The sequence below is a fragment of the Schistocerca cancellata genome, chromosome 2 (genome assembly GCF_023864275.1).
Source record: "Schistocerca cancellata isolate TAMUIC-IGC-003103 chromosome 2, iqSchCanc2.1, whole genome shotgun sequence".
Taxonomy (NCBI): domain Eukaryota; kingdom Metazoa; phylum Arthropoda; class Insecta; order Orthoptera; family Acrididae; genus Schistocerca; species Schistocerca cancellata.
The window spans coordinates 62,783,414-62,795,568 of NC_064627.1; positions in this window are offsets into that span (position 1 = coordinate 62,783,414).

Below are 12,155 nucleotides of genomic sequence, written 5' to 3' on the forward strand. Positions count from 1 at the left end.
GCCTAAACCCACACTGATTTTCATCCAATTGGTCCTCAACTAATACTCGCACTTTCCTTTCAACGATACCTGAGAAGATTTTACCCACAACGCTGATTAAAGAGATACCTCTGTAGTTGTTACAATCTTTTCTGTTTCCATGTTTAAAGATTAGTGTGATTACTGCTTTTGTCCAGTCTGATGGAACCTGTCCCGACTCCCAGGCCATTTCAATTATCCGCACTCAGAATAGAAAATATGCTGAACAAACAAGGATTGGGCGAACAAAACAGAACAAGAAACACACTCCAGCCACATTTACGAACACCAAAAGCCAGAACAATATTAAAGAGCTGGTATACACCACTGGCCATTAAAATTCCTACACCAAGAAGATGACGTGCTACGGACGCGAAATTTAACCGACAGGAAGAAGATGCTGTAATATGCAAATTATAAGCTTTTCAGAGCATTCACACAAGGTTGGCGCCGATGGCGACACCTACAACGTGCTGACAAGAGGAAAGATTCCAACCGATTTCTCATACACAAATAGCAGTTGACCGGCGTTGCCTGGTGAAACGTTGTTGTGATGCCTCGTGTAAGGAGGAGAAATGCGCACCATCGCGTTTCCGACTTTGATGAAGGTCGGATAGCTGCCTATCGTGATAGCGGTTTTAAGGATCGTGACATTGCTTCTCGCGTTGGTCGAGGTCCAATGACTGTTAGCAGAATATGGAATCGGTGGGTTCAGGAGGGTAATACGGAACACCGTGCTGGATCCCAACGGCCTCGTATCACTAGCAGTCGAGATGACAGCTATCTTATCCGCATGGCTGTAACGGATCGTGCAGCCACGTCTCGATCCCTGAGTCAACAGATGGGAACGTTTGCAAGACAACGACCATCTGCACGAACAGTTCGACGACGTTTGCAGCAGCATGGGCTATCAGCTCGGAGACCATGGCTGCTGTTACCCTTGACGCTGCATCACAGACAGGAGCGCCTGCGATGGTGTACTCGGCTACGAACCTGGGGGCATCAATGGCAAAACGTAATTTTTTTCGGATGAATCCAGGTTCTGTTTACAGCATTATGATGGTAGCATCCGTGTTTGGCGAAATCGCGATGAACGAACGTTGGAAGCGTGTATTGGTCATCGCCATACTGGCGTATCACCCCGCGTGATGATATGGGGTGCCATTGGTTACACGTCTCGGTCACCTCTTGTTCGACTTGACGGCACTTTGAGCAGTGGACGTTACATTTCAGATGTGTTACGACCCGTGGCTCTACCCTTCATTCGATCCCTGCGAAACCCTACATTTCAGCAGGATAATGCACGACCGCATGTTCAGGTCCTGTACGGGCCTTTCCGGATACAGAAACTGTTCGACTGCTGCCGTGGCCTGCACATTCTCCTCTCACCAATTGAAAACGTCTGGTCAATGGTGGCCAAGCAACTGGCTCGTCACAATACGCCAGTCACTACTCTTGATGAACTGTGGTATCATGTTGAAGCCGTATGAGCAGTTGTACCTGTACACGCCATCGAAGCTCTGTTTGACTCAATGCCCGTGCGTATCAAGGCCGTTATTACGGCCAGACGTGGTTGTTCTGGGTACTGATTTCTCAGGATCTATGCACCTAAATTACGTGAAAATGTAATTACAATATATTTGTCCAATGACTACCCGTTTATCATCTGCATTTCTTCTTGGTGTAGCAATTTTAGTGGCCAGTAGTGTATATCAGAATGTCAAGACGGCAGATCAGTGTATCTGGGAATGACGGGCAGAAATTAAAAACTAGGTGTATAGAACACATAAGAACCTGGAAATATGACAATAGCCGTTCTGCCTTTGCTGACCACATAATTAAGCGTCGACATGAACCAATTAACATACAACAGGACATGAAAACTGTTAGGACGAACAGTCAGAACAGGAAAATGTTTCTATTACAGGAAAAATTTCACATAGAAACAGCTCTTGCAATGAACAACAACGTAATAAGTGACAAAGTCAACATAAGTAACAACTTCTTGGACATGTTAGCCGCTAAAACAATAACAAACAAGCAGCGATACAGAACAGAAGCAGACAACACAGTAACTCAATATCCCTTCCCCCTCCCCCCCCCCCCCACTACCCCACCACACACGTAACAAACAAAACATAATTAAACTAGATACAGACATCGCAAAATAAGCAAAAGATGAGAATCACAGAGCGAAGGTTGGCAACAATACATACAACAGTGAAAATTCAAAGTGAGGTGTTAGGTCGAAATGTGATCCAGAAACACCGAAAGTTGGACATCCTGGGTACGCAGGCCAACTGACTTCAAGACGGTACATATGTACTAACAAAACCACACATCGTAAGCAGAAATAAATAGTAGATTAACCTCATGAAACTTGTGCCACAATAGGTTGTTTTTCTGCAACATAAGGATAACAAAATGATGTAATGTAGCAACAAATCTGTAAACACAAGAAAGTGAAATGTTCTAGATCTGTTGGGAGCGAAAAATAAAAACATGGACATAAACTAAATCCAGAACTCACGAGCAGTCTTAGTATCCAATTACTAATTAAAAAAAAAGAGCTCTGTGAAAAATTGCCTCATATTCTTCTCGACAGTATTCCAATATTAGAAAACAGCGAAGAACTTGGGTGTGACCTAGGCTGAGCATGTCAACTGGGTAGAAAATACTTTCGCCACGTGACACAAAAGTTAGGGAACATCTTTAAACAGGATGTGAAAGAAAAAGAAACTCTACTATTATAATTCAGCACGGCAGGACCGAGCGAGGTGACGCAGTGGTTAGCAAACTGGACTCTCATTCGGGAGGACGACGTTCAAACCCGCGTCCAGCCATTCTCATTTAGGTTTTCTGTGGTTTCTCCAAATCTCTTCTGGCATATGCAGGGATGGTTCATCTGAAAGGGCACGGCCGACTTCCTTCCCCATCCCTCCCTAATCCGATGGGACCGATGACCTCGATCTTTGGTCCCCTCCCCCAAATCATCCAACCAGCCAACCAGCACGGCAGGACTTGTGAAAACAATAGACGGCTAGAAGTAGCCATGAGAGCTAGTCTGCTTTATACCTGCAATACTCGTGTGTATGACCATGCAAGTTTTTTACACTCAGAGTGGCTGCTGCCCTACAAGTTACATGAGTTTCGTGCACTACGTCTACTTCATAGGTTCCTAAACGCGAGAGCACCTCACTATCTCTCACCAGAGATTAATTACTTGGCATCTCATCACAGTCGAAACATGAGGCCTACTTATCTGGTATCAGAACTGAACCAATTCATAAAATAAAATTATTGACACACCTTCATTGTTGCTGTGTCTGGGTCTGGAACAAGTTGCGTGCACTGTGTACTATACACGCTCCAGTCCCATCCAGTGACGTCGCGACAGCTGCAGCTGGTACCAATGCTGGACGGCTCACCTGCACCGCTGTCCACCTCAACTGAGGCCCGTAATCGAATCCACTCGGTCCAGGTCCACACTTCTCAAGATGTCTTTCTTCTCTGGCTTGCACTCTATTTCTCGCCGAGCATTGCCGTTTGCGAATAGAAAAATTGTGAAAGCACTATAGCCAAATAATGTGGTTTCCCTCCAGAACAAAGTCCCACCGAGTCGTCTTCAGACGCCAATCAAGACCTACAGCACTCCCCTACTACTGAAAAAAGTGCTCCCTCACCCTGAGCTCTTGATGTCGCCTTCAAACATTCCAGTCCCGTGCCTTCGCGCCGATGGCACTAGCCTCGCATCTGAGGGCTTCCAAAATGACGTAAATGCTGCTTGCGAGTCTAGCCCATTATTTTGTGTCTCGTGTTTTCGAAAGCGGCCTTGGATATCTCCTCTGTAAAACCGTGCAGAAACGGCCCCGACCTGCTTCTTGCGGTGACTCCGTCCCCGGATTCTCACATGCAGACAGAGGTTGTTAACCCCGACACTGGCTACAGCACTCCTGGGACATCTCGGCAGCCCACTCCGGTGTCGCCGCACAGTACTTTTTTGAGGCATAGCCAAAAACAAATGTAATTTCCGTACAATAATGGACGTCGTAGCTATTAAAAGTGAAGAAACTCAAATTTAGGGACTTACTTCAATTTTTATGTTAACGCCGGCAAATGAACACCAAGTTAGTTACGTTAATTCTTAGACAAAAGTAAGCCAAACAAAAAACCTGGCGCTTCAGAACCGCGCTGCTGCTACGGTCGCAGGTTCGAGTCCTGCCTCGGGCATGGATGTGTGTGATGTCCTTAGGTTTAAGCAGCTCTAAGTCTAGGGGACTGATGAGCTCAGATTTTAAATCCTATAGTGCTTAGAGCCATTTGAATAAAAAAACTCGACACCAATAAACAACAATGTCTACATGTGTTTCCCCGTGGGCTTCGTTACTACGATGTCTTGTTTCCCGCTGCTGTAAATGACCTAATAGTTATGAGATTGTAGCAGCGGGTACGCGTCTGTTACTGCAAAAATGGTTCAAATGGCTCTGAGCACTATGGGACTTAACATCTGTGGTCACCAGTCCCCTAGAACTTAGAACTACGTAAACCTAACTAACCTAAGGACATCACACACATCCATGCCCCAGGCAGGATTCGAACCTGCGACCGTAGCAGTCGCGCGGTTCCGGACTGAGCGCCCAGAACCGCGAGACCACCGCGGCCGGCTCTGTTACTGCAAAAGAATGATCTGCAAGATTTGAACGTGAACGTCCCTAGAATGCGATTGCACGACAGGTTGTTACTTTCGTGTGTCATTTCTATAATAGCATCGGATAGTGGGGTGCAAGTTGGTAGCAGTATGAGAGACAGAAGGAACTTTTCTCGGTCTGTGCGTCAATTTCCTTTTACACCTCTTAAAGGCTACAACAAACATAGGTTTTTTGCGCACATTTGTGGCCAAATACCTTTTAAATTATATCAGTTTCATTAGCCTTCTTTTATAATTAATATGAAAAATCGTTAGTTCTGTTTTCGATATTCACCTACGGGTATTAGAATACAGAATGCGTGGAGACAATTAAGCAGTCATTCTTTCCACGCTCCTCGTGGGAATGTAACAGAGAGAAACCCTAACTTGCATGCAGTTCACAGTAGTTTGTCGAGTACACATGTCGATGCAGAGGTTCATGAACATTGAAGTCTATCAACTATAGAAGAGTGATTAAAAGAAAGGGCGAAATCTGGAGGTTCGAGTCCTCCCTCGGGCATGGGTATATGTGTTGTCCTTAGCGTAACTTCGTTTAAGTTAGATTAAGTAGTGCATAAGCCTAGGGACCGATGACCTCAGCAGTTTGGTTCCATAGTCCTTGCCACAAATTTCCATTTCCATTTCCGTGAGATTTGCTGCTGGGGAACATAAGGGGACTATGAGGTTCGTATAAATCTCTACTGTAACCGAGCGCTGGCTGAAGACTGCGTAATTCATAGGAGGAAACTTTGGGGGGTCGTTGAAAAGTCGAAAAGTAAATACAGACACAGACGGTGGTTACAGGCTTCCTGCTCCAGACATTCGAGAAACAGCTAGACGGCTGCGACGGCCAAAGACATAAACAACTACCAGGAAGCCAAACCGACGGCACAGTAAACAAAAATAATTTGTTCCGGCTTCTTAGAAAACATTTCCTCTCCGTGCACCGCTAGTTACCAGAACTTATTGACTAACGATGTTGTACCAATGAAAGCCTGACGTATACCACCCAGGATGTTAATTTATTTTTCTTTTATAAAAAGTGCGGCTGTTAGTGAAATGACACAGATGTTAAATTTAAAGTGGGTGTAGCTGCGCTGATCACTCCAAGAACGCTCATAGTTTGAAAGACGAGTGACAGGAGATGAAGGCGCGATCGTGTAGGTAACCAATGATTTTTTTATAGTTCATCCTGTAATGTGACGAAATAGTGCACAGTTTATTTCGCCTCGTGTGGGGTAATACGTTTAGGTATGTGCTAAATAAATAATTTTGACGGAGTGTTTTGGTGAGGCTGGCTACCCAATTAAGTTGAGATTGTTCTGGTGCGAGCAGTTGGTAAAATGCCGCCTCAGTACTTTGTAGAGATACGAAGATCGCTGTTGGAGGTCATACATCGGTGACATGGAGACCCAATGTCTTGGACACAAATTAAGACTGATTCAGAATTTCGCTTTGTCCCAGTAGTTAGGAGAAATTCCAGGCAACAGATCAAAGCAATGGCTCTGTAGTCTTCCATAACCTGTCACTTAACACAAATTTTTTTCTGGTTGTACAGGCACAGCGTATTGTGAAGTATGTGAGCGATGTTTCAGACACGGTTTCAGTGGCCTACCTTGAGATCAGTCTTAGCTTCAGTGACCTCGCCATCGACTGGGTTTTCAGAAGTAGTCTTCCTTCTTCCTTTACTTTGCATATTCATCAGTAAGTTCTCACAAACTTCAGTGACAGTTATTTTTACAATTAGACACTGCTATAAATCGAGAAAAAATTTTGTGAAGTTTCTATACTTCTCACTAATTTCACTTGACAAGTACACACAACATGCAAAACGATAATTAGTAGAGACCAATATTTTGACTGAAGTATTTGAGAGAGGCATTAATAATTTATGCATTAATAATGGAATTCAAATTCCAAAGAAAGCAAGTACTGGGAGGTGTGAAAATTACCGAAGTATTAGTTTAATAAGTCGCGGTTGCGAAACAATAGCCCGAATTTCTTACAGAAGATTGGAAAAACTGGTAGAAGCCGATCTCGAGGAATATCAGTTTGGATTCAGGAGAAATGTAGGAACACGCAAGGCAATACTGACTCTACGACTTGTAACCCCCCCAACCCCCCTCCATCGATCTGCTGTCGACGACTTCTCTGACGTCATTACCTACTGTATATACCCGACTTTTCGTTATATCTACGTATCAGATGGAGCAGCGACAAACATCATCACTGCAACGGCGACTAAATTTAGGGTGTTCATCATAATAATTTATGTTGACTTTTTGCTTCATTTGTTGCTGCGTTACCGAAGACAAGATAGTTAATAACGTCTTTGTATGTTAGTTATTGCTTCAACTTTCTATTTCCGACGTTACTACTTATCCGCACTATTTCTGATTTTGTATTATTTCTGTCCGATTGGAAATGAAATGCTAAACAGCTTTTAAGTCACAATTTACGCTTGGTAATACACTCCTGGAAATTGAAATAAGAACACCGTGAATTCATTGTCCCAGGAATGGGAAACTTTATTGACACATTCCTGGGGTCAGATACATCACATGATCACACTGACTGAACCACAGGCACATACACACAGGCAACAGATCATGCACAATGCCGGCACTAGTACAGTGTATATCCACCTTTCGCAGCAATGCAGGCTGCTATTCTCCCATGGAGACGATCGTAGAGATGCTGGATGTAGTCCTGTGGAACGGCTTGCCATGCCATTTCCACCTGGCGCCTCAGTTGGACCAGCGTTCGTGCTGGACGTGCAGACCGCGTGAGACGACGCTTCATCCAGTCCCAAACATGCTCAATGGGGGACAGATCCGGAGATCTTGCTGGCCAGGGTAGTTGACTTACACCTTCTAGAGCACGTTGGGTGGCACGGGATACATGCGGACGTGCATTGTCCTGTTGGAACAGCAAGTTCCCTTGCCGGTCTAGGAATGGTAGAACGATGGGTTCGATGACGGTTTGGATGTACCGTGCACTATTCAGTGTCCCCTCGACGATCACCAGTGGTGTACGGCCAGTGTAGGAGATCGCTCCCCACACCATGATGCCGGGTGTTGGCCCTGTGTGCCTCGGTCGTATGCAGTCCTGATTGTGGCGCTCACCTGCACGGCGCCAAACACGCATACGACCATCATTGGCACCAAGGCAGAAGCGACTCTCATCGCTGAAGACGACACGTCTCCATTCGTCCCTCCATTCACGCCTGTCGCGACACCACTGGAGGCGGGCTGCACGATGTTAGGGCGTGAGCGGAAGACGGCCTAACGGTGTTCGGGACCGTAGCCCAGCTTCATGGAGAAGGTTGCGAATGGTCCTCGCCGATACCCCAGGAGCAACAGTGTCCCTAATTTGCTGGGAAGTGGCGGTGCGGTCCCCTACGGCGCTGCGTAGGATCCTACGGTCTTGGCGTGCATCCGTGCGTCGCTGCGGTCCGGTCCCAGGTCGACGGGCACGTGCACCTTCCGCCGACCACTGGCGACAACATCGATGTACTGTGGAGACCTCACGCCCCACGTGTTGAGCAATTCGGCGGTACGTCCACCCGGCCTCCCGCATGCCCACTATACGCCCTCGCTCAAAGTCCGTCAACTGCACATACGGTTCACGTCCACGCTGTCGCGGCATGCTACCAGTGTTAAAGACTGCGATAGAGCTCCGTATGCCACGGCAAACTGGCTGACACTGACGGCGGCGGTGCACAAATGCTGTGCAGCTAGCGCCATTCGACGGCCAACACCGCGGTTCCTGGTGTGTCCGCTGTGCCGTGCGTGTGATCATTGCTTGTACAGCCCTCTCGCAGTGTCCGGAGCAAGTATGGTGGGTCTGACACACCGGTGTCAATGTGTTCTTTTTTCCATTTCCAGGGGTGTATTTCGTAATCGAACCTTCCGTCATCCAGAGATATAGCTTTCAACTTGTCTATGACAGTCCTTGAATAATACACACGCTATTGCTGGAAATCACTATAGTTTTTTATTAACAATGTTTAAAAATAATTAAATGATCTTGAATGATTGCGTTTTGTATGTAGAGAAAAGGAGGGTTGATCCGACAATTACTCTCAGCAATTACGGCAACTAAAATGTCCCTAATGTTGATAGTTCGCCACTCAAAGTTATTATAGCAAAGACTATGACGCATTATTGTACTTTGATACAGTCATTCAAACTTCGTACGCTCTTACTTTCACAAAACTAAGAGTCGAAGTTCGTTCTTATATTCAGTTTAACATCCCTTCGTACAGTCCACAGATTTTTTTATCGGTTATTCGGCATGTTATAGAATATAATAGTGAGCGCTACTTTTTCTCGCGCACACAATTCCTCATTCCTAGTCCGTCACCTTCCGGCAAAAGTCTGACCCGTATTAATTAACTACAGTAAATTTTCTTGCAGCTTAACAAAAGTGCCCTGATCCCTTCCGAAGAATATCACACAGAAATGCGAAATATCGCACGCCGAAGCTGCGTAAACTTATTCAGAGCGCAGAAACAAGACAAGAGAACTGACAATACCCGCACATGGTTTAGATGATACAATTTAGAAACAAAACTAGGCGGGTTAAACCTTCTTTGATTTCCCTGAGGCGCCTTTTTGCTGCGGGCGTTATTCTGATGAGAGATTATATATCGATATTTTTAACCAAAATTTTTTTCCATGCTATTAATTATTTCCGATATTATCGACTACGTATCCCCTATATGAGAATAAGCCTCGTGATATTGTTCTAAATAAAAAAAAAACCGGTTATAGACTTCTAGTAAAAGATACATTAAGGACAGGCAACCATACATTTATGACATTTGTAGACTTCGAGAAAGCTTTTGACCACATTGTCTGGAATACTTTTTCAAATTCTAAAGCTGACAGGGGTAAAATACAGGGAGCGAAAGTCTATTTACAATTTTTACGGATACTAAATGTAAGTTATGAGTCGAGGGGCATGAAAGGGGACCAGTGCTTGAGAAGAATGTGAGACAGGGCGGTGGTCTATCCTCAACGTTATTCATTGATCAGCAGTAAAAGAAACCAAAGAAAAATTTGGAGTAGGAATTGCAGTTCGAGGAGAAGAAATAAAAGCTATGAGGTTTCCCTATGACGTTGTAATTCTGTCAGAGACAGCAAAGGACTTGGAAGAGGAGTTCAATGGAATGGACACTGCCTTGAAAGAAGAATGTGAAATGAACATCAACAAGAGCAAAACGAGTATAAAGGAATGTAGTTGAATTAAGTGAAGTGATGCTGAGGGAATAAGATTATGAAATGAGACTCTTAACGTAGTAGAAAAGTTGCTCTATTTGGGCAGCAAAACAGCTGATAATGGGCGAAGTAAAGAGGATATAAAATGTAGACTGGCAATGGAAAGAAAAGCGTTCCTGAAGAACAGAAATTTGCTAACATCGAGTATAGATTTAATGACACTTAAAGTGTCGTTTCTGAAAGTATTTGTATGGAGTATAGCCATGTATTGAAGTGAAACAGTCCGCAGCTCGTGGTCGTGCGGTAGCGTTCTCGCTTCCCGCGCCCGGGTTCCCGGGTTCGATTCCCGGCGGGGTCAGGGATTTTCTCTGCCTCATGATGACTGGGTGTTGTGTGATGTCCTTAGGTTAGTTAGGTTTAAGTAGTTCTAAGTTCTAGGGGACTGCTGACCATAGATGTTAAGTCACATAGTGCTCAGAACCATTTTTTTAAAGTGAAACATGGACGATAAATATTATAGACAAGAGGAGAATAGAAGCTTTTAAAATTTGAGGCTGCTTTAGATGGGTAGATCAATTAACTAATAAGGAGGTACTGAATAGACTCTGGGAGGAAAGGGATTTATGCCACAACCTGGCTAGATGAAGGGGTGGCTTGGTAGATCACATTCTGACACGTCAAGGCACCACCAATTTAGTACTGGAGGAAGGCAGGGGGGGGGGGGATGGGCGAGGGAAAAAGGAAAAATCGTAGAGGGAGGTCAAGAGAGGAATACAGTAAGTAGATTCAGAAGGATGTAGATTGCAGTAGTTACTCGGAGACGAAGAGGCTTGCACAGGACAGAGTAGCATGGCGAGCTGCATCAAACAAATCTTCGGATTGAAGGCCACGACAACAGCACAATAGATCTTGTGCCGAAACTGAATGCTGCAGTCATCACTATAAGAATTACTCCACCGTCTCTGACACTGAAATGCCGTTGTTTCGTATTATTTTACGTTTTGAGGCAATTCTGTGCATTCACCAAGAATATTCTTAGCCCGCGTTTGGTGACAGTTCGCGAACGTAGTGTAGGCCTCTGTTCAGGTCTCTGAGAATTCTAACTCTCGGGTCCCTTTAGGCATATTGCATCAAGAAATTTGTTTTTGACAGAAATGATTCATTCAGAAAGAACTGCAACATTCATTCAGTGAACATTAAACGTAAAAACGGCATGCACTTCGACAACACTCCCTTAAGCATAGTACTGGAAGCGAAGCACGACTCAGTTGGGTTCATATTCAATATGCTTGGAAAAAATCTTAAATAGCTGTGTGATACACCCCAAGTATTTAAATACACGTTGAAAGACTTCCTTGTAACACATTCCTTTTGTACTGTACAGGAATTCTTTGCATTTTTTTTGTGTTTTTTGTGTTTTCGGATTTTTCCGGGACATTGGTAGTAATGAAAGCATTCCCTCACTTTACACGCTCGAATTTCCATAGTGTGTAGTCCTCTATTCACAGACGTGGAGCTAAGGAAAGTATTGACAATTACAAATGCACGCTTCGAACTTATAGTGAAAGATGTGAGGCTTTGTAGCTACCGTAATTGTTAAACTAATTAGGTGACGTATGGGCCTCTCATACTTGTAGACGAATGGTTTTCAAATTCTGTACACTATTTTCCTTAAAGGAATTTGTTAGAAGTTATGCTAAGGCGATGAACTAAGTACTGGTCTAAAAAGACTGTTACGATACTAAATGGAGGACCCAGCTTCGCTCGGGGTGTTGATATGAGGTTGTGTGGAAGTTGGAATAAAAGCGTAAATTTTAAACTATAAGTGATAAAGAGTTCCTTATTCAAAACATATTCCAACTATTTAAAATTCTTGTTAAATTATAAGAGGTAAAAGAAAAAGTTATTGGATGATCCCATGTTGTGATAGATTTGTCTCTGTTATTGTAGATGTAAGTGACACCGAAAGAAGTCATTGTAAGCTTTTGTATTTTGAAGAATGTGTTTTGATTCGGCGGAGGTGCTTCCAGTGGTGATAATCAAATTTCTCCATTCGTAGAACAGAAACCTGGTATTTCACTACCAAAATTTTTCGCGTTTCAAAATTGACAGATGTTACCGATTTTTCCGATTACGACGAGTTTGTGTTTGTTATATTTTTTCTTTGGCTCGTAGTGTAATGCTTCATTTCTTAGGTTGTGCTGTTTACTTGTCCTCGTCCGCTCTTC